The sequence below is a fragment of the Gorilla gorilla genome, chromosome 10, assembly GCF_029281585.2.
Source record: "Gorilla gorilla gorilla isolate KB3781 chromosome 10, NHGRI_mGorGor1-v2.1_pri, whole genome shotgun sequence".
Lineage (NCBI taxonomy): Eukaryota > Metazoa > Chordata > Mammalia > Primates > Hominidae > Gorilla > Gorilla gorilla.
The window spans coordinates 89,008,886-89,031,254 of NC_073234.2; positions in this window are offsets into that span (position 1 = coordinate 89,008,886).

Consider the following 22,369-nt stretch of genomic DNA (forward strand, 5'->3'; position numbering starts at 1 on the left):
TTACTGATCAATCAGAAAAAAATAAAAAAAAACAAAAATGCATTTGCAAACTGAAGCATAATATTCTCTTATGATAGAACATTATTAAAATAGTACAGGTATATATTTATATAGACATTAATTAGGTGATAACTGAAAAAGCATGTTAGAAAATAATAGTGATTTTCTTTCTTGATAAAAGAGTACTCATCCCAAAAAGACAAATTTTTTACAAAATAATTATGAACTTGTTGTTGTCAGCCCACTTCCTGATGAAGAAACTGAAGTTATACAGCAAGTAATTGGCAGAAATGGGATTTGAACACAAAGCAATCTGTGCCATAGTCAGTTCTTTTAACTGTGCTACCCCGCTCCAAAACATCTTTGTGTGTGTGTATGAGTGTGCATGTGTTTAGAAGGATTTACAAAAAATTGTTCTATATTTTGTAGGCTTAACGATATTTTTTCTTCCATTTTATCTTACTGTCTATTGCACAGTACAATAATATCATATTTTAAAAGATTTATTCAAAATGCTATAAACTTGCTTTGTTTTTTTCTTTAAATAAATATATGCATAGACACACATATTTTATTTTTATGTCAAAAAATGGGTATTGTGTTTGAGATGAGCTTATTATTTTGATCATACCATACACTAGTAAGGCATCAGAAAGACATATCAAACCACATTGAGGGTTTTTTTTCTTTCTTTTTGAGGCTCTAATGAATACATTGTGCCTTTAAAACCAGCAATGCATTTTTCAACTTTAAGCTAGCTAAATATTTTACCTGTTTAGAATAAGTATGGAGTCACCGTAGCTAAATAGGAAACTATAATATCATTCATTAGGGGTCGAGTTACATGTACCCATAAATTATTAGGTCTTATTTTAGGATGCTTCAGCATTTGGATCATTCATTTCTTAAGATAGTTGGTCACACTCTCTGTCTAGCTTGCCTCTCTGCAATGGAGTTCTACTGTCAGAATTAAAAATAGCCAAATTGGGTCAGGTGTGGTGGCTCATGCCTGTAATCCCAGCACTTTGGGAGGCTTAGGCAGGTGGATCACAAGGTCAGGAGCTCAAGACAAGCCTTGCCAATATGGTGAAACCCCATCTCTACTAAAAATACAAAAATTAGCCTGGTGTGGTGGCGCACGCCTGTAGTCCCAGCTTTTTGGGAGGCTGAGGCAGAAGAATCACTTGAACCTAGGTGACAGAGGTGGCAGTGAGCCGAGATCAGGCCACTGCACTCCAGCCTGGGTGACAGAGCAAGACTCCAACTCAAAAACAAACAAACAAAAAAGAGTCAAATTGAAGACTAGAGCAACTGCTATGTTTCCAAGAAAGATAATGTTTTGACAAATTCTGTTCACTTCTATCAATAGAATAATTTAGAACAAAATCCATTAGTGTTCATTTTCTCCTCTTTCCTCAGTTATAAAATTCCTCCTATTTTCTCTTTATAAGAAAATAAAACTAGAAGTAGGTACCCACAGGAATTATAAGCATTTCCACACTTAATTGAATGCTGGAGCAAATAAAACTTCACTATAAATTTTTTGATTGAATTTTCCACACTTTCTGAAAATTGCCTTTTGTCATTCAAATACTTATTGTGAAAGGGCAAAGAACAAATTTAACTTCTAACTCTAAGTGGATCTTATCAGTGTTACAGAAACAGTCCAGTTAAATATGATGAAGTGGGTAGAGTTTATCAAGTCTTAACTCTAAAGTATAAGTGCTCTCCTACAGGAAACATGATTTGATGATTGTAACACTAGTTGCATGGTTGAGAATACATTTAGAAAGAGGCTCATTTCTTAGGGTGCACATTGAGATAGAATAATCCTAACCTGCACATTTGATAGCTTAGCTGTGCCTCATTAAGAATGCCAGTAGGTTCAGAAGCCAAGTGGGATTCTCTGTTGTTACTGGTTATGGAAAGTTTATATAGATTTTCAATATCATTAATTTTGACTCAGTATAGACCCTTTTTTAAGAAATAGATTAAACAAGGTTTTTAAAAGTTTAGTGAATTTGTTCCTTAGATTTTCTGAGTTCTAGGAGTGAGTGTGTGTGTGTGTGTGCATATGTGTATGTGTGGTGGTGGTGGTGAGTGGAGAGAATGAATTCCTATGTTTATTTGTTCAAAACGTTAGGTGATTTATCCAAAAGAAAGAAATTTTTTCCTTATAAATTCAGAAATTCAGAAATTTAAAAGAAATAATTTATTAATAAAGAAATGCATATTTACAGTTATTTATATACTCTATGTAAATTAACACTTCTGTCTATATTGCTGAAATCTATATTATTGTTTAGCTTGTAGCAATTTAGATGTGAAAGGGCCTTCTTCAAGTAGCTAGCATACCACTAATTTTATTACAGTCAATAATTTAAATTGATTAAATTTTATTTAATTTAGTATTTTGTGTTATATACTTTATAATTAATTACCATGTAATCAACATATTTATATCTATCAAACATAATTTAAAGAAACAGCATGTTATCACTCTTGTCTGATTTCATTAGATGAAATTCAATTCATTATTATTATTAATCTACTTATGAGAGACATTTGTGATACATAATGGATGATATCATATGATAAAGAAAGAAAACACTATGTAAATATACATGTCATTTAGGCAGGCAGTTTGAAATGACAATGAAAAAATAGTCATAATATTAAAATCTAAATTTATAAACCCAAAACTAACTGAAAATTTTGAGCATTTATTATAAAGGCAGTTATAATAAGCATTATCTGAAGCCCTGAAAAGAAGGGAATTCTGCCATTTGCAACAACATGGTTGAATATGCACATTATGCTAAGTGAAATAAACCAGACAGAGAAAGACAAATACCATATGATCCAACTTATATGTGAAATCTTAAAAAAAAAGTTGAACTCATAGTAGTAACAGAAAGTAGAATGTTGGCTAGCAGGGGCTTGAAGATGGGAAAAAGGGGGGATGTTGGTCAAATTATACAAACTTTGTTATAAATAAGTTCTGGAGACCTACTATATAAAATATATAGTATATTTTCAAGTTGAATTGAAAAGTATGTCATCAAAACACAGAAATTTAAAATAATATACTGAAACCAAATAATATAAAAGAGATAAAAATTAAGGAATGGGGACCATGGAAGGACATATTTTATAGCATTCAAAATTAAGAATTAATGTACGGCAAAAGACAATTAAATGTTAATTTAAAAAACAACACATGTGACAGGTAAAGTGGTATGAATATTTGTAGTTCAGGCAAACCTAAGTGCTATAAAGGCAAGAAGCAATAGGTTTCCAAATACAAGAGAACAGGACAAAAACTTTCATGATAGCAGGAAGTCCACCATAAGAAAACACCATAATGCAGGTAAAATGAACAAAAGCAAGGTATATAACAAAAGCATTGTATGAACCAACTTTTTTTGAAGTGGGGCCTCACTCTGTCACCCAGGCTGGAGTGCAGTGGTGTGATTAGTTCACTACAGCCCCAAACTCTGGGGCTCAAGCAATCCTCCCATCTCAGCCTCCCCAATATCTAGGATAACAGGATAATGCCACCATGCCTAATTTTTTTGTTGTTGTTTTTGTTTGACAGGTACTTGTTATGTTGTCCAGATTAATCTCCAACTTCTGGCCTTAAGTCTTCCTTCCATCTTACAAGTGTGACCTGGTCTGTATGAATCAATTTTGCAAAATATGATACAAAGCTATCTATACAAAGAATATCATCTGAATTACAATTTGCATATAATGCACAGAAAATGATGTAGAAACATTTACTGTCTGCTGCTGAGTGTAAAGTTCTACTTTTCTTTTTGCCTGATACGTTTCTTATATGTAAGTTTTTATTGTTTTATGACATTTATCCTCCCCTCAAAAAATCAAAGATGAGTTATTTTCAAGGATTATGGAGAATTTTCTGGAAAACAGAAATGGTGTCTACATGTGTTTTGAAACCTTAGGGCTTTGTTCTTGTTATGAGGACATACAATCAGAACTGACAAAACATAATTTTTACATGGCATCTCAAAGTCCTTTTTCAGTTTTGACATTTTCATCATTATCATCCTAGAATAAACCATTTTTTTTCTGACAATTCCTGATAAGCCAGGCTGTGTGGAAAATTTCACATTGACCTTCTCTAAAACATTTCTTATAAGTATTAAACAATCATGAGACAAATGTTGCTTTAAAGAACCTTCTCTAGGAGGGAGGGGGAAAGATGGTTGAATAGGAACAGCTCCTGTCTGCAGCTCCCAACGAGACCAACATAGAAGGCAGGTGATTTTTACATTTCCAACTGAGGTACCCAGCTTATCTCACTTGGACTGGTTAGGCACTGAGTCCAACCTACGGAGTGTGAGCAGAAGCAGGGTGGAGTGTCGCTTCACCTGAAAAGTGCAAGGACCTGGGGGACCTCCCTCTCCCAGCCAACGGAAGCAGTGAGGGACTGTGCTAACCGGCTGGGTTACTATGCTTTTCTCATGGTTTTTGCAATCTGCAGAACAGGAGACTCCCTCGTGTGTCTACACCACCAGGGCCCTTGGTTTCAAGCACAAAACTGGGTGGCTGTTTGGGCAGACACCAAGCTAACTGCAGGAGTTTTTATCATACCCCAGTGGCGCCTGGAGCCCAAGTGAGATGGAATCCTTCACTCCTCTGGAAAGGGGGCTGAAGCCAGGAAGCCAAGTGGTCTTGCTCAGTGGGTCCCATTCCCACAATGCCCAGAAAGCTAAGAACCACTGGCTTGAAATACTCACTGCCAGCACAGCAGTCTGAAGTCAAACGGGCACGATCAAGCTTGCTGGGGGTAGGGGCATCCGCCATTACTGAGGCTTTAGTAGGTGCTTTTCCCCTGGCAGTGCTAAGGAGGCTGGGAGGTCTGGACTGGGCAGAACTCACCACAGAGCGGCAAAGTGGCAGTGGCCAGACTGCTTTTCTAGATTCCTCCTCACTGGGCAGGGATTCTGTGAAGTAAAGGTAACAGCCCCAGTCAGGAGCTCACAGAGAAAACCCCCATCTCCCTAGGTAGAGCACCTGGGGGAAGGGGCAGCTATGGGCGCAGCTTCAGGGGATTTAATGGTTCTCACCTGCCGGCTCTGAAGAGAATAGCTGATCCTGACAAGAGGGATTCTCCCAGCACAGTGCACCAGCTCTGCTAAGGGACAGACTGCTTCCTCAAGTGGGTCCCTGACCCCCGTGCTTCCTGACTGGGAGAGATCTCCCAACAGGGTTGGAAAGCTCCGACTGACATCAGGCCGGTACCCCTCTGGGACGAAGCTTCCAGAGGAAGAAGCAGGCAGCAATCTTTGCTGTTTTGCAGCCTCCACTTTTGATACCCAGGTGAACAGGGTCTGCAGTGGACCTTCAGCAAACTGCAGCAGACCTGCAGAAGGGGAGCTTCACTGTTAGAAGAAAAACTAACAAACAGAAAGCAACAACATCAACATCAACATAAACGACCCCCACACAAAAACTCCATCCAAAGATCATCAGCCTCAAAGATCAAAGGTAGATAAATACACAAAGATGAGGAAAAACCAGAACAGAAACACTGAAAATTCCAAAAAAAAAGAAGGCCTCTTCTACATATGATTGCAATTCCTCTCCAGCAAGGGCAAGAAACTGGATGGAGAATGAGTTCGACAAATTGACAGAAGTAGGGCTTCAGAAGGTGGGTAATAACAAACTCCTCTGAGCTAAAGGAGCATGTTCTAAACCAATGCAAAGAAGCTAAGAATCTTGATAAAAGGTTACAGAAACTGCTAACTAGAATAACTAGTTTAGAGAAGAACATAAATGACTTGATGGAGCTGAAAATAGCATGAGAACTTCGTGAAGCATACACAAGTATCAATAGCTGAACTGATCAAGCAGAAGAAAGGATATCAGAGATTGAAGATCAACTACTGAAATAAGGCATGAAGACAAAATTAGAGAAAAGAGAATGAAAAGGAACAAACAAAGCCTCCAAGAAATATGGGACTATGTGAAAAAACAAAACCTATGATGGATTGGTGTACCTGAAAGTGATGAGGAGAATGGTACCAAATTGGAAAACACTCTTCAGGATATTATCTAGGAGAACTTCCCCAACCTAGCAATACAGGGCAACATTCAAATTCAGGAAATACAGAGAACACCATTAAGATACTCCTTGAGAAGGACAACCCCAAGACACAAAATCATCAGATTCTTCAAGGTTGAAACAAAGGAAAAAATGTTAAGGCAGCCAGATAGAAAAGTCAGGTACCTACAAAGGGAAGCCCATCAGCCTAAAAGAGGATCTCTCTGCAGAAACCCTACAAGCCAGAAGAGAGTGGGGGCTGATATTCAACATTCTTAAAGAAAAAAAATTTCAGCCCAGAATTGCATACCCAGCCAAACTAAGATTCATAAGGGAAGGAGAAATAAAATACTTTCCAGACAAGCAAATGCTGAGGGATTTTCTCATTACCAGGCCTGTGTTACAAGAGCTCCTGAAGGAAGCACTAAATATGGAAAGGAAAAACCAGTACCAGCCACTGCAAAAACACACCAAAATATAAAGACCAATGACACTATGAAGAAACTACAACTAATGTGCAAAATAACCAGCTAGCATCAGATGACAGGATCAAATTCACATATAACAATATTAACCTTAAATATAAATTGACTAAATGCCCCAATTAAAAGACACAGACTGGCAAATTGGATAAAGAGTCAAGACCCATCAGTGTGTTGTATTCAGGAGACCCATCTCACATGCAAAGACACATAGAGGCTGAAAATAAAGGGATGGAGAAATATTTACCAAGCAAATGGAAAGAAAAAAAGAAAAGCAGGGGTTGCAATTCTGGTCTCTGAAGAAACAAACTTTAAACCAACAAAGATCAAAAAGGACAAAGAAAGGCATTACATAATGCTTGAACCCAGGTGATGGAGGTTGCAGTGAGCCGAGATCAGGCCACTGTACTCCAGCCTGGATGACAAAGCAAGACTCTATCTCAAAAAAAAAAGAGTCAAATTGAAGACTAGAACAGCTACTGTGTTTCCAAGAAAGGGAATGTTTAATGGATCAATGCAACAAGAAGAGCTAACTATCCCAAATATATATGTACCCAATACAGGAGCACCCACATTCATAAAACAAGTTCTTAGAAACCTACAAAGAGATGTAGGCTCCCACACAATAACAGTGGGAGACTTTAGCATCCCACTGTCAATATCAGACAGATCAATGAAACCGAAAATTAACAAGGATATTCAGGACCTAACAAGGATATAGGGTCAGCTCTGGGCCAAATGGACCTAATAGACATCTACAGAACTCTCCACTCCAAACCAACAGATTATACATTCTTCTCAGCACCATATAGCACTTATTCTAAAATCAACCATGTAATTGGAAGTAAAACACTTCTCAGTATTGCAAAACAATGGAAATCATGAAAACCAGCTTTCAGACCACAGTGCAATCAAATTAGAACTCAGGATTAAGAAACTCAAAAACACACAATTACATAGAAATTGAACAACCTGCTCCTGAATGACTACTAGGTAAATAATGCAAATGAGGCAGAGATAAAGAAATTCTTTGAAACCAGGGAGAACAAATAGACAACGTACCAGAATCTCTGGGACACAGCTAAAGAAGTGTTTAGAGGGAAATTTATAGCAATAAATGCCCTCATCAGAAAGCTGAAAAGATCTAAAATTGACACCCTAATATCACAATTAAAAGAACTAGAGAAGCAAGAGCAAATGAATTCAAAAGCTAACAGAAGACAAGAAATAACTGAGATCAGAGCAGAACTGAAGGAGAAAGAGACATGAAAAAACCTTCAAAAAACCCATGAATCCAGGAGCTGGCTTTTTTGAAAAGATTTACAAAATAGACCTCTAGTTAGACTAATAAAGAAGAAAAGAGAGAAGAATCAAATAGACACAATAAAAAATGATAAAGTAGGAGATCACTGCTGATCCCACAGAAATACAAATTACCATCACAGAATACTATAAACACCTCTACACAAAAACCAATAAATCTAGAAGGAATGGATAAATTCCTGGACACATATACCCTCCCAAGACTAAATCAGGAAGAAATCAAACCCTGAACAGACCAATAACAAGTTCTGAAATTCAGGCAGTAATTAATAGCTTACCAACCAAAAAAAGCCCAGGACCAGACAAATTCACAGCCGAATTCTACCAGGGGTACAAAGAGGAACTGGCAACATTTTTTTCTGACACTATTCCAAACAATAGAAAAAAGAGGGACTCCTCCCCAACTCGTTTTATGAGGCCAGCATCATCCTGATACCAAAACCTGACAGACACACACACACACACACACACACACACAAATTTCAGGCTAATATCCCTGATGAACATCGATGTGAAAATCCTCAATAAAACAGTGGCAAACCTAATCCAGCAGCACATGAAAAAGCTTATCCAGCATGATCAAGTCAGCTTTATCCCTGGGATACAAGGCTGTTTCAACATAGGCAAATCAGTAAACATAATCCATCACATAAAAAGAACCAATGACAAAAACGACATGATTATCTCAATAGATGCAGAAAAGGCCTTCGATAAAATTCAACATCCGTTCATGCTAAAAACTCTCCATAAACTAGGTATTGATAGAGCATCTCTAAAAATAATAAGAGCTATTTATTACAAACCCATAGCCAATATCACAATATCCTACTGAATGGGCAAAAGCTGGAAGCATTCCCTTTGAAAACCAGCACAAATCAAGAATGTCCTCTCTCACCACTCCTATTCAACATAGTATTGGAAGTTCTTTTTTTTTTTTTTTTTTTTTTTGAGATGGAGTTTTGCTCTTGTTGCCCAGGCGGGAGTCCAGTGGAACGACCTTGGCTCACCGCAACCTCTGCCTCCTGGGTTCAACCAATTCTCCTGCCTCAGCTCTGGCCAGGGCAATCAGGCAAGAGAAATAAATAAATGTAATAGGAAGAGAGGAAGTCAAATTGTCTCTGTTTGCAGGTGACATGATTGTATATTTAGAAAACCCCATCATCTCAGCCCCAAAACTCCTTAAGCTGATAAGCAGATTCAGCAAAGTCTCAGGATGCAAAATTAATGTGCAAGAATCACAAGCATTCCTATACACAAACAATAGACAAGTAGAGAGCCAAATCATGAGTGAACTCCCATTCACAATTGCTATAAAGAGAATAAAATACCTAGGAATACAACTTACAAGGGTTGTGAAGGACCTCTTCAAGGAGAACTACAAACCACTGCTCAAGGAAATAAGAGAGGACAGAAACAAATGGGAAAAAATTCCATGCTCATGGACAGGAAGAATCAATATTGTGAAAATGACCATACTACCCAAAGTAATTTATAGATTCAATTCTATTCCCATCAAGCCACCATTGACTTTCCTCACAGAATTAGAAAAAAAATACTTTAAATTTCATATGGAACCAAAAAAAAGAGCCTCTATAGCCAAGACAATCCTAAGCAAAAATAAGAAAGCTGGAGTCATCACACTACCTGACTTCAAACTATACTACAAGCCTACAGTAATCAAAACAGCATGGTACTGGTACCAAAACAGAGATACAGACCAATGGAACAGAACGGAGACCTCAGAAATAACACCACTCATTTACAACCATCTGTTCTTCAACAATCCTGACAAAAACAAGCAATGGGGAAAGGATTCCCTATTTAATAAATGGTGCTGGGAAAACTGGCTAGGCATATGCAGAAAACTGAAACTGAACCCGTACCTTATGCCTTATACAAAAATTAACTCAAGATGGATTAAAGGCTTAAATGTAAAGCTGAAAACCATAAAAACCCTAGAAGAAAACCTAGGCAATACTATCCAGCACGTAGGCATGGGCAACACCAAAAGGAATTGCAACAAAAGCCAAAATTGACAAATGGGGTCTAATCAAACTAAAGAGCTTCTGCAGCAAAAGAAACTAACATCAGAGTGAACAGGAAACCTACAGAATGGAAAAAAAAATTGCAATCTACCAATCTGACAAAGGTCTAATATCCACAGTCTACAAGGAACTTAAACAAATTTACAAGAAAAAAACAAACAAACCTCTCAAAAAGTGGGCAAAAGATAGGAACAGACACTTCTCAAAAGAAGACATTTGGCTGGGTGCAGTGGCTCATGCCTGTAATCCTAGCACTTTGGGAGGCCACAGCGGGCAGATCATGAGGTCAGGAGATTGAGACCATCCTGGCTAACACGGTGAAACCCTGTCTCCACTAAAAATAAAAAAAATTAGCCAGATGTGGTGGCAGGTGCCTGTAATCCCAGCTACTTGGGAGGCTGAGGCAGGAGAAAGGCATGAACCCAGGAGGCAGAGCATGCAGTGAGCCAAGATCATGCCACTGCACTCCAGCCTGGGCAACAAAGTGAGACTCCATCTCAAAAAAAAAAAAAAAGACATTTATGTGGCCAATAAACATATGAGAAAAAGCTCATCATCACTGCTCATAAGAGAAATGCAAATCAAAATCACAATGAGATACCATCTCATGCCAGTTAGAATGGTGATCATTAAAAACTCTGGAAACAACAGATGCTGGCAAGGATGTGGAGAAATAGGAACATTTTTACACTGTCGGCGACAATGTAAATTAGTTCAACCATTGTGTGTGGAAGACAGTGTGGCAATTCCTCAAGGATCTAGAACCAGAAATACTATTTGGCCCAGCAATCCCATTACTGGGTATAAATCCAAAGGATTATAAATCATTCTACTATAAAGACACATGCACATGTATGTTTATTGCAACACTGTTTACAATAGCAAAGACTTTGAACCAACCCAAATGTTCATCAATGATAGACTAGATAAAGAAAATGTGGTACATATATGACATGGAATGCTATGCAGCCATAAAGAAGAATGAGTTTACGTCCTTTGCAGGGACATAAATTAAGCTGGAAGCCATCATTCTCAGTAAACTAACACAGGAACAGAAAACCAAACACCGCATGTTCTCACTCGTAATTGGGAGTTGAACAATGAGAACATACGGACACAGGGAGGGGAACATTACACACCAGGGCCTGTTGGGTGTTGGGGGGCATAGGGAGGGATAGCATTAGGAGAAATACCTAATATAGATGACATGTTGATAGGTGCAGCAAATCACTATGGCACATGTATACCTATGTAACAAACCTGCACATTCTGCACATGTATCCCAGAACTTAAAAAGAAACTTCTTTTATTCCATACCCTAAAGATAAAATAAGTTAACATACTACAGTTATCTTTCTCTTCATGTAATTACTTCTGACTAGTGAAAAAATGACTGCTATAAAAATATGCTAACAGTCATCTTCTCAAATGTTTTGAAATGTAAGTCTAAAACATTCAGGAAAACCCAATTATATATTTCCCTCAATTGGGATTTTTTTTTTTTTTGGATATTTTCTTGTAATTCAACTGGAATTACAGTTTTTTTGGAGGAAGGTAACAGAGATAAAATGCCATTTTCATCATATCATATCAATGGTACATATAATCAACATGTGTTTTAACTGTTGAGATTAGCCTTGATCAACAGGTTGAGGCAGTATTTTTTAGGTTTCTCGATTGAAAGATTAATCTTCCCTCTCCCCCTTTTCATACTGTAGATTTTAGAAGTCACAATGTCCATCTCACACTTGAGAAGTGGGGAGTTATGCTAAACCCTTTTGATGGTGAACTGTCTATGTAAATTATTTGGAAGGTTTCTACATGGAATATTTACTTACTATTTCCGATTTATTTATTCAATTTTCATATATGGTTTTAACACAGTATGAATTCATGTATATTTATTGTATATCTTATGTTATAATTCAGTGCTACTTTATTTGTTGTTCAATTTTTTCCAGCTTTGGGCATTGGGAGCTCAGCATTGCTCCTGTATCCATCTGACATACTCTCATCATTGTAGAGTTGGCCGTTGGTTTTTTGAGCAGTTTTTAATCTTCTGGTACTAAAAGATGCTCCAGGCACATCTTGTTTATTTCATTCCTAAAACTAGCCAGTTTTTCATGGAGCCCTGGTTATTTTTGTTGCAAAGTAGTTTTTTGTACCTGTTGCTGTTGGGGTGTCTTTGCTCTTAGCCTGTATCAGTGACAGAGCAAGAAAAAGCATACCCTGGCCCATGTATATACATATATGTATATACGTATACATTTACTCTATGCATACGTATATACGCATACATTTACTCTATGCATACGTATATACGTATACATTTACTCTATGCATACGTATATACGTATACATTTACTCTATGCATACGCGTATACATTTACTCTATGCATACGCGTATACATTTACTCTATGCATACGCGTATACATTTACTCTATGCATACGCGTATACATTTACTCTATATGCATACGCGTATACATTTACTCTATATGCATACGCGTATACATTTACTATATAAATGTATACGCGTATACATATATAATGTATATGCGTATACATTTACTATATATATGTATACGCGTATATATTTACTATATATGTATACACGTATATATTTACTATGTATATACGTATATATTTACTATGTGTACGTATATATTTACTATATATGTGTACGTATATATTTACTATATATGTGTACGTATATATTTACTATATATGTGTACATACGTATATATTTACTATATGTGTACATACGTATATATTTACTATATATATGTATACACGTATATATTTACTATATGTATACACGTATATATTTACTATATGTATACACGTATATATTTACTATATGTATACACGTATATATTTACTATATGTATATACATATATTTAATATATGTATATACATATATATTTACTATATATATGTATATACATATATATTTACTATATATGTATATACATATATATTTACTATATATGTATATACATATATATTTACTATATATATGTATATACATATATATTTACTATATATATGTATATACATATATATTTACTATATATATGTATATACATATATATTTACTATATATATGTATATACATATATATTTACTATATATATGTATATACATATATATTTACTATATATGTATATACATATATATTTACTATATATATGTATATACATATATATTTACTATATATATGTATATACATATATATTTACTATATATATGTATATACATATATATTTACTATATATATATGTATATACATATATATTTACTATATATATGTATATACATATATATTTACTATATATATGTATATACATATATATTTACTATATATATATGTATATACATACATATTTACTATATATATATGTATGCTGGTTGAGTTGATACTGGTTTCCAACTCTAATCTATTACCACATAATAATTCTACCCTACTTCCCTGCTTATCTCTAAATTTCCACTCCAACAGTGAGAAACCTGACTCCCACCATCCACTGATTAAAATTCTGTTCAATCAGAATGTGTATGTGTGTGTGTATTTCAAATTTGTTAACCTGTACCCCCATGAGATATAACTTAATCAAGGAGAGTGAAGTGTTTATTTACCATTCCTTTTGCCATGTTAGAATTCAATTTAATTATTTTGATCTATTCACATTCCATCCTGGAACCTCTGACCCCTTTCACATTTAAAAAAACTTATCTTCATTGAAGGTCACTCTTTGTGCTATCAAGTTCTATGATTTTTGGCAAATACTGAGTCATGTATTCACATTGGAGTATTATACAGAACAGTTTTACTACCCTAAAGATTTCTGTGTGCTTTACCTCTTCAGTGCCCACCCTCTCCTTGTCCCCGGCAACTACTGTTTGTATTTACTCTCCCTCTATAGTTTTACCCTTTTCAGATTGTTATGTAAATAAAATTGTACATTACGCACCCTTTTAAGACTGGCTTTTTTCACTTAACAGTATACACTGAAGGTTTCTCTGTATTTTTTCATGAGTTGGTAGCTCAGCTCTTTATATATTACTAAATAGTATTTCATTTATGGATATAGCACAATTTGTTTATCTATTCACTTATTAAAAGACATTTTGGTAGCTTATGGTATGATTTGGAACAAGAGTCCTGAGAAAGAAGATCATTGCCCTGTTCCCAGTCTAAGAAGAAAAGTGCCTTGTTTCTCATCATTAGGTATGACATAAGCTATAGGTATTTTGTAGATATTCTTTATCAAGTTTATATTCCCTTCTGTCTTAGTCCATTTGTGCTTCTATAACCAAATACCCAAGACTAACTCCTAACTGTATTAACATAAATCCTCAAAATGAAAAGCTTTTTCACTTCAGTTCCTATTACCCAATATAGCATATCCATCTCTTATCAAAAAATTATGTCATTCTAGAAGATAAGAGAACAGAATGTGAACAGACAAAGCAAGTGTCACATCCTGATGGAGATATGGTAAGTATATTGAAAGTATCAAGTAGGAAACATTAAATAACTATGACTAATGTGTTAAAGCTTCTAATTAAAAGCATACAATATGCAAGAACAAGTGGGTAATGTAATCAGAAAGAATGGAAACCATTGAAAAAAATCCAAAGGAAATACTAGAAATCAAAAAGATTTAGCCAGGCGCGGTGGCTCACGCCTGTAATCCCAGCAATTTGGGAGGCTGAGGTGGGCTGATCATTTGAGGTCTGGAGTTTGAGACTAGCCTGGCCAACATGGTAAAACCCCATCTCTACAAAAATACAAAAATTAGTCGGGCATCGTGGCACGCACCTTTAGTCCCAGCTACTTGGGAGGCTGAGTTGGAAAAATTGCTTGAACCTGGGAGGTGGAGGCTGCAATGAGCCAAGACTGCACCACTACACTCCAGCCTGAGCAACAGAGTGAGACAATGTCTCAAAACAAACAAACGAACAAAAAGAAATAAAAAATAGTGTTAATAGAAACTAAGAATTATTTTATGGGCTCATCAGTAGACTTGGCAAGACTGATAAATGAGTCATTGAGCTTGAGAGCAGGTCAATAAAACTTTCTGAACTGAAATCAATGAAAACTAAAAAACAAATATATCCAAAAACTGTAGGACAATTTCTGTATAGCAAGAATACAGAATGAGAAAAAAGAAGAAAAGATAAAAAGGTAAATATGATGGGTTTGCAGTAATATTTGGCAAGAATTTTTAAAATTAATGACAGACCCCAAACTGTTTCAGAGCCATCAAGCTCAGAGAACACAAAAACAGATAAATACTAACAAAACAAAGCAAAAAATAAACAAACACCCTAAGCATATCATGTTAGGCAATGTTTAATATTGGCCTTATCTATGGCTACCACAGTCTTCCATTTCCTCTCGTGGTCTTTTCCTGTTTTCCCTCTTGACTTTGGCCTTCCCTAACTAATCTTCCCCAGAGAGAGTCTGTCTTGCAGCTCTTTCAGTTAAAATCAGCTTTTATATAGTGGAGTCCTGTTGTTGTGATACTGAAGTATAGGGCAAGAGGAGGGTTTTTAATCATCTTTCCCTCTAATTTCAATGTTTTAGTGAGCATGTGTCTCAGACTTTTACATTCACATGTGTTTATCCAGTGGTTTTGCTTTTCCCCACCACCTTCCTCTTCCCATTTTTCCCTGCTGCAGCATTCTCAGTCCTTTTTCTTGAAGCCCTGACCAAAGTTGCTTATGAGTTTTTCCTTCAGTTTGGTGAGGTGGAAAGGTTAGAAGAAAATGGGGTTAGAGTTGAAAGAATGCCCTTCCCCTACCTAGGTTAATGTTCTGACAAATCTGTCCCTGGAACATTTGTCTTTGCTACAAAGAAGTCTTCAGGCCTGTTTCAAAATAATAATTACCCTCCCCTTCCACTGTCAGGATCAAAAGGGGACATTTTGGGGATCTTCATTATGAGAACCAGGCATAGTTACTTGATGGTAAGCATAAAAATGTGAGTGCAACCAAGAATTTCTCACTCACATAATAACCTACCTTCAGTCTACAGAAATTAGTCCAAATTATCATTACGTGTTCCTATCAGTTTATAGCTCCAGAGGATCCTGGTCCAGGTAAGCACACCTGGCTGTGTCTCTCTGGATAAATCTGTCATTACAAATTTCAAGACAGCAGTTTGCCCTGCAACCTCAGTTTTTCGACAAGTTAGTGAAAAATAATTGATTTTCAGTTCATCCTGCCTTTTCTCTTTGTAAGGACAGAATTGATAACTTCGAAGTTCTCTATATGTCAGATATAAGACTGGAAATCAACATTACTTAATTTTACAACATTGTAATGAGTAAATTTTTAATGACACAAAAAATCTACAATACAATATTAAGTCAAAAACTAAGATATAATGATACATGAAAGTATATAAAGCATGATCTTATCCATGTAAGACAACTGTTATGGAATATTTGAAAAACACCAAAATAGCCGTTATTTCTGGTTAGTGATATTATTGAAGAAAGTGTTACATTGTTTTTGTCCCTAATTATCCTTTAAAAAGCATTTATTACTTTATTGACACACATTACAAATTATAATCATTATGTGTATTTTAACCAATTTTAAAAATATATTTATGTGATTATCACAATAAAATACTTGGGCTTATAAACTAATTTAGGGTAATACTTAATCAGTTGACTTTTTAACAATAAAACCTAAAAATATACTACCATCATATATTAAATACTACAATTTGCCAGGCCAGTAATCAACAAATATTTATGGTATTAATAAATTTGTGACTGGAATAGTTGAGTAAGGTTGCTAGAAACTAGATCTTTAATTTGGAAAATATTTGAGTAATAAAATTGAGGGAAAATATATTATAAAATAGATAAATATAAATACATACATATATATGCACACATAATTGTTTCTTTAAAAAAAAAAATAAAGAGACAAGTCCTCACTGTGTTGCTCAGGCTGGTCTTGACTTTGGCCTCCCAAAGTGTTGGGATTACAGGCATGAGCCACCATGCCTGACCCTCAATTGTTTCTTTTTCAAGTGAATGGTTGTTCTTTGAACTACAATAAAAGATGCTGTCTAGAATTGCTTGAAGGCTCTTTGTGAATTATTATACAGAGGTCATTTAAGAACAGAGTTACTCCCTCTCCTCTAATGCTTGTCTCTTGGCTTTTATAACATACCCAAGTCCCGCAGTGCTCCATAATTTACAGCACTTAACTAGCTGTCAGACGTAATGAGAAAAAATTGTTCAATATATCTGACAATAATTCAGGAAGTTGTCAAACTAGATTATCAGATCCATTAAAATCCAATCAGACAAAATAAATGAGATGCTTGATTAATTTCACCATATGTTGGTTACAGTTTGACCTCCTCTGGAGGAAAAAAAAAAAATATATATATATATATATATTATATATATATATTCAGAAGACAGGCACACACACATGCACGACACATGATTACTTCAGAGAGCAGTTTCATTTTAAATGTGAAGCCAACAATAAATGTGACTAGTTGCTTTGTTTTTGAGTTATTTTAAATCCTATGATGTGTTTTTTATCTGAGCATGGAGCATTCATTGACATATCCACATTTACGCATACATTTTCCTTAAAAATGACAAGTTGAATATGTCACCTATGACACAAAGAACAAAGCTTGCATTGTACATCTATAAAATAAGTGGCTTACATAAATAAGATGCTTTCTGCCATAGCCGAATGGGCCATATGGCCCATATGTTTTTTATAGCAAAAGAAAATTTTTCTGGTACGAGCATAAATGTTTCCCTGACTCCCCCACCCCTTTTTTTTTTTTTTTTTTGAGACAGAGTCTTGCTCTGTCGCCCAGGCTGGAGTACAGTGGTGCGATCTCGGCTCACTGCAAGCTCTGCCTCCCAGGTTCACGCCATTCTCCTGCCTCAGCCTCCTGAGTAGCTAGGACGATAGCTGCCCGCCACCACACCCGGATAGTGTTTTGTATTTTTAGTAGAGACAAGGTTTCACCATGTTAGCCAGGATGGTCTCGATCTCCTGACCTCATGATCCTCCCGCCTCGGCCTCCCAAAGTGCTGGGATTACAGGCGTGAGCCACTGTGCCCAGCCCGGCCAATGTTTCCCCCTTTAAAAAAAAAAAAAAAAAAAAGAGGAAAAAAGAAGAAGAAGAAAAGGAAGAAAAGAAAGAGAAGGAGAAGGAGAGAGGGAGAAGAAGGAGAAGGAGGAGGAGGAGAAGAAGAAATGGCATATTTCTTCTGGAGACATTGTGTGGCCTTGTTTGGGGACATCTTTGTTTGTTAGTTATGGATTTTTTGTTTGGCTTATATACAGTCAGCATTTTTAGATGCTTTTGAAAATCTTACTCCTGTCATAAAAGCTGAGGTGACACCTATTCCTAAATAATATTTTCTTTAATGTTAAAATTACAAGGAGAAGTATTCTGAGAATCTGAAGATCTGGTTTTATATTCAAGCTCTTCTACTTACTGTTTGTTTAACCTTCATCAAATTATTTAATCTTTCTTTTTATTTTATTTTATTTTTTTGAGACAGAGTCTTGCTCTATCACCCAAGCTGGAGTGCAGTGGTGTGATCTCGGCTCACTGCAACCTCCCCTTCCCAGACTCAACGGATTCTCATGCCCCAGCCTCCCAAGTAGCTGTGGTTACAGGCATGTGCCATCATGCCTGGCTAATTTTTGTATTTTCAGTTGAGACAGGGTTTCACCATGTTGGCCAGGCTGGTCTTGAACTCCTGACCTCAAGTGATCCACCCACCTCGGCCTCCCAAAGTGCTGGGATTTACATGTGTGAGTCACTATGCCCAGCCTATTTAATCTTTCTGAGCTTTATTTCCCTCATCAGTAAACTAGATTAATGTTATATATATCACATATTTTTTGTAAGTAATAAATACAATTCTGTATATGAGTAAACTTCTAAATTTAAAGGTCTGTGCAAATGCAAAGAAAAAGTGTAGTCATATTATCATTGCTCTTCCATGGTTCATGAATCATAAACATAATAGGGTGTTTAAAATGTTTTTGTTATATTTAACACTGTTGAAGAAATTCACTTGTGTCCAAAGACATTTAATAAGGATTTCTTTGTTACACTTCAATCTACTTTCTCATATTTCCCATGCCTGAAGAGCAAAACTACAGCATTATATCTAATGCCAAATTTTGACATCACACTAAAGTAGTTTACTTTTGTACAAAAATATCTATAATAAAAGCTGCCTTTACATGAATGTCAACCGAATTCAAATGTGTTCTTAAGCATTTTATAAGGATTAATTTGTTGAAATCTGACAACTTTATGAATTAATTTCTGTTATTATCACCCTGGTTTTACGGATGCAGAAACTGAGGTGTGGAGAGATGAAGTAACCTCCCACTCAGTCATCTCGTAATTGAAAAAATCATGAATTGAACCTGACTCTAGGATCCACAGTATTAATCAATATGCTGCACTACCTTTGAAATCTAGACTGAAGCACAAGCCTGAATTCAGATACTTAGATTTTCACTATTTTTTTAATTTCAAAATTTGGTTTAGGTTAATTGGCTATATTATACCATTAACAACAACAACAAAAATACTGGAGTGATAGGAATAATAATTGATGGGTTGGGATACATGCTAAAAGCTTTACATGATGATCTCATGTAATTTTTTAATGATTATATAGCAGTTATTTTAACCTCATTTGATTAAGAAAAATAAACCTTAAAAATTAAATAAAATCCTCCTGACAATACAGCTAGCAAGTGAAGTAGCTAGGTCTTTCATCCTTGACTGCGTTCCTAACCGCTACACCATCTCAGTGTTTTGAAGATAATCTTAAAAAAGAGGTAATCATTTTTCCATTATATATCACATTCTGCAAGCTGAAATAAATTAAATGTGTGTAACCTCTATGACAATAACAATTGTCAAAGCAAAAATTATAAGATAATTTTAAAATTGAGCATTCATTGCTGTGTTTTGAAGCACACTTTAGGAATTACCATCTTTTATAAAGTGCTTGAGCCTTAATATCTAGTCTCAAGATATTAAGAGTGGGAAGATTTACATTCACTATTATTTTTTCTGCCTAATACAGAGGAGTGTGCTGTGAGAAGAGAAAAAGTGAGATCAAATATATAAATATACCTTTAAAGCTTTAAAATGATAGAAAACAGTACCATTTACTATGACTGAAGAAGGAAGTATAGCTTAGGTTTAAGAGAGTTTTCATTAGAAAATCAGAAACCAATTGCCTTTATGAAGAGAAAGTAATGACTGTAATTGAATCAAATACATATTAGTTGTGGAATAGTAAGATGGCTTAAAAGGTACATGAGAATCATCATCAGGAAATTAATTTAAAATCAGATTCTCACACATAGTAACCCTATATTCTTACTGAGTAGATATCTAGTAGAGCAAACGGGTGGACTTTTCTAAAAATAAATAGCACATTATATTCTGAGACAGGAGATGCTAAGGTCATACTTTAAAACCCATAGCTTTGGGCTGCCTCTTTCTTAGTGTCTGAGCAGTGTCTTCCATGGTTTACTTTTGTTCCAGTGGAATAGTCAATAAGAAACATCTATAGTTTTTTTTCCAAAATCATCCAGTGAAAATTCTTTCAGCCACAAAAGGTGGTGTTCTCTGTATCGTTTTAAGGTTCTCAGTTAAAACAAACAAACAAACAAAAATGAAAATAAACAAAAAACAAAACAAATCCACAAACTCACAGAAAAGAGTTTTATTAAAGAATGTTATGTGACAACCATACATGCCCAATAGTATAGGAGCAGAAGAAGCTCCTAAGGGATTTCAGAGGCAAGGCACGTTTCTGTCAGCCTGTTTGCATTTCTGCCAATAATTATGAGAAGAGCATGCCCAGACTACTACTGTTTCTTGACTCCGGATATTTAAAGGAGACATATGTTGAGACTTAAGATTTAAGATTGACCACCCTTTCCAAAGTAGACATACCCCAACAAACCCAAAAATCCATGAGAGAGTGATAAATTAGATCTAGGGATCTGTTTGTTAAGACAAATCTACATAACAGTGGTTGAGTAATTGGCTATGCTATTCAGAGGGACTATGCTGATGCCAAAACCTGTACTATTCTAGCGAAACACACGTGGGTGCTGTGGTTTGGCATTTACACGGGATGCTAGGCACTCATGTTGGAACCATCATTAATGCTTCCTCTAACAAGGTAGATACCTATGCCAATTTCCTAATTTAAAAATATCAATTATTTGTAGCATCTGCTTAATTATGTTACTCTTTCCTGAACTGAAGTCTCATGTGGGACCACCAAATATGTTCTTGTATTAACCCGTGGTATTTTGCCTCTATATGTTAAAATACATGATAAGGAAGACTTTACAGATAGAATTAAGATTTTGGACTTGCTGGGCATGCTGGTTCATCCCCATAATCCCAGCAGTTTGGGAGGCCAAGGCAGGCAGATCACCTGAAGTCAGGAGTTTGAGACCAGCTTGGCCAACATGATCAAACGCTGTCTCTACTAAAAAGTATAAAAATTAGCTGGGTGTAGTGGTTTGCCTGTGGTATTAGCTGCTGGGAAGACTGGGGCAGGAGAATCCCTTGATCCTGGGAGGCGGAGGTTGCAGTGAGCTGAGTTCGCGCTACTGCAGTCCAACCTGGACGACAGGGTGATAGACTTTGCCTCAAAAATAAAACAAAATAAAACAAAATTAAATTAAAATAAAATTAAATTAAATTAAAATGAAATAAAATAAAATAAAATAAACTAAATAAAATAATTTTCCTGGATAACCTGGGAGGCTCTAATGTGATCACATAGCTTTTGAAAAGGCAGAAAACTTCAGTCAGAAACATGAAACTGAACAAGAGGTAAGGGAAATTTGAAGCATGAGAGGAACTCAACCTACCATTACTGGGTTTGAAAATGAAAGGAACTCAAGACCAAGGCATGCAGCAGCTTTTAGAACTTGATACCAAGAAAATAGTGACCTCCATCAAACAACAGTAAGGAACAGAGTTCTGCCATCAATCTGCATGAGCAAGAAAATCAATTCTTCCCTCGAGGCTCCAGAAGGGAATGTAACCCTGCCAACCCTGATGTTAGGCCCGTGAAACCTGTAATGGACTTCTGCCCTACAGAACCATAAATTAACAAATTTGTGTTGCTTTAAGCTCCTAAATTTGTGTTCATTTGTTATGGCAGCAATAGAAAACTTAACATAACTTTGTACATCTTATAATATGTGGATGCCTTTATTTCATGACCTATTTACTATATACTGTATTGTTTGACACTCCAAGACATGAGAAAGGAAACTATCATCTTTTTACATTCTTCCTCCTCTACTCTCTCTACTTCTGAACATTAGGCTAGTATACACTAAGTTTACATTAAGGTAAAGAGCAAGTATGGGTTCAC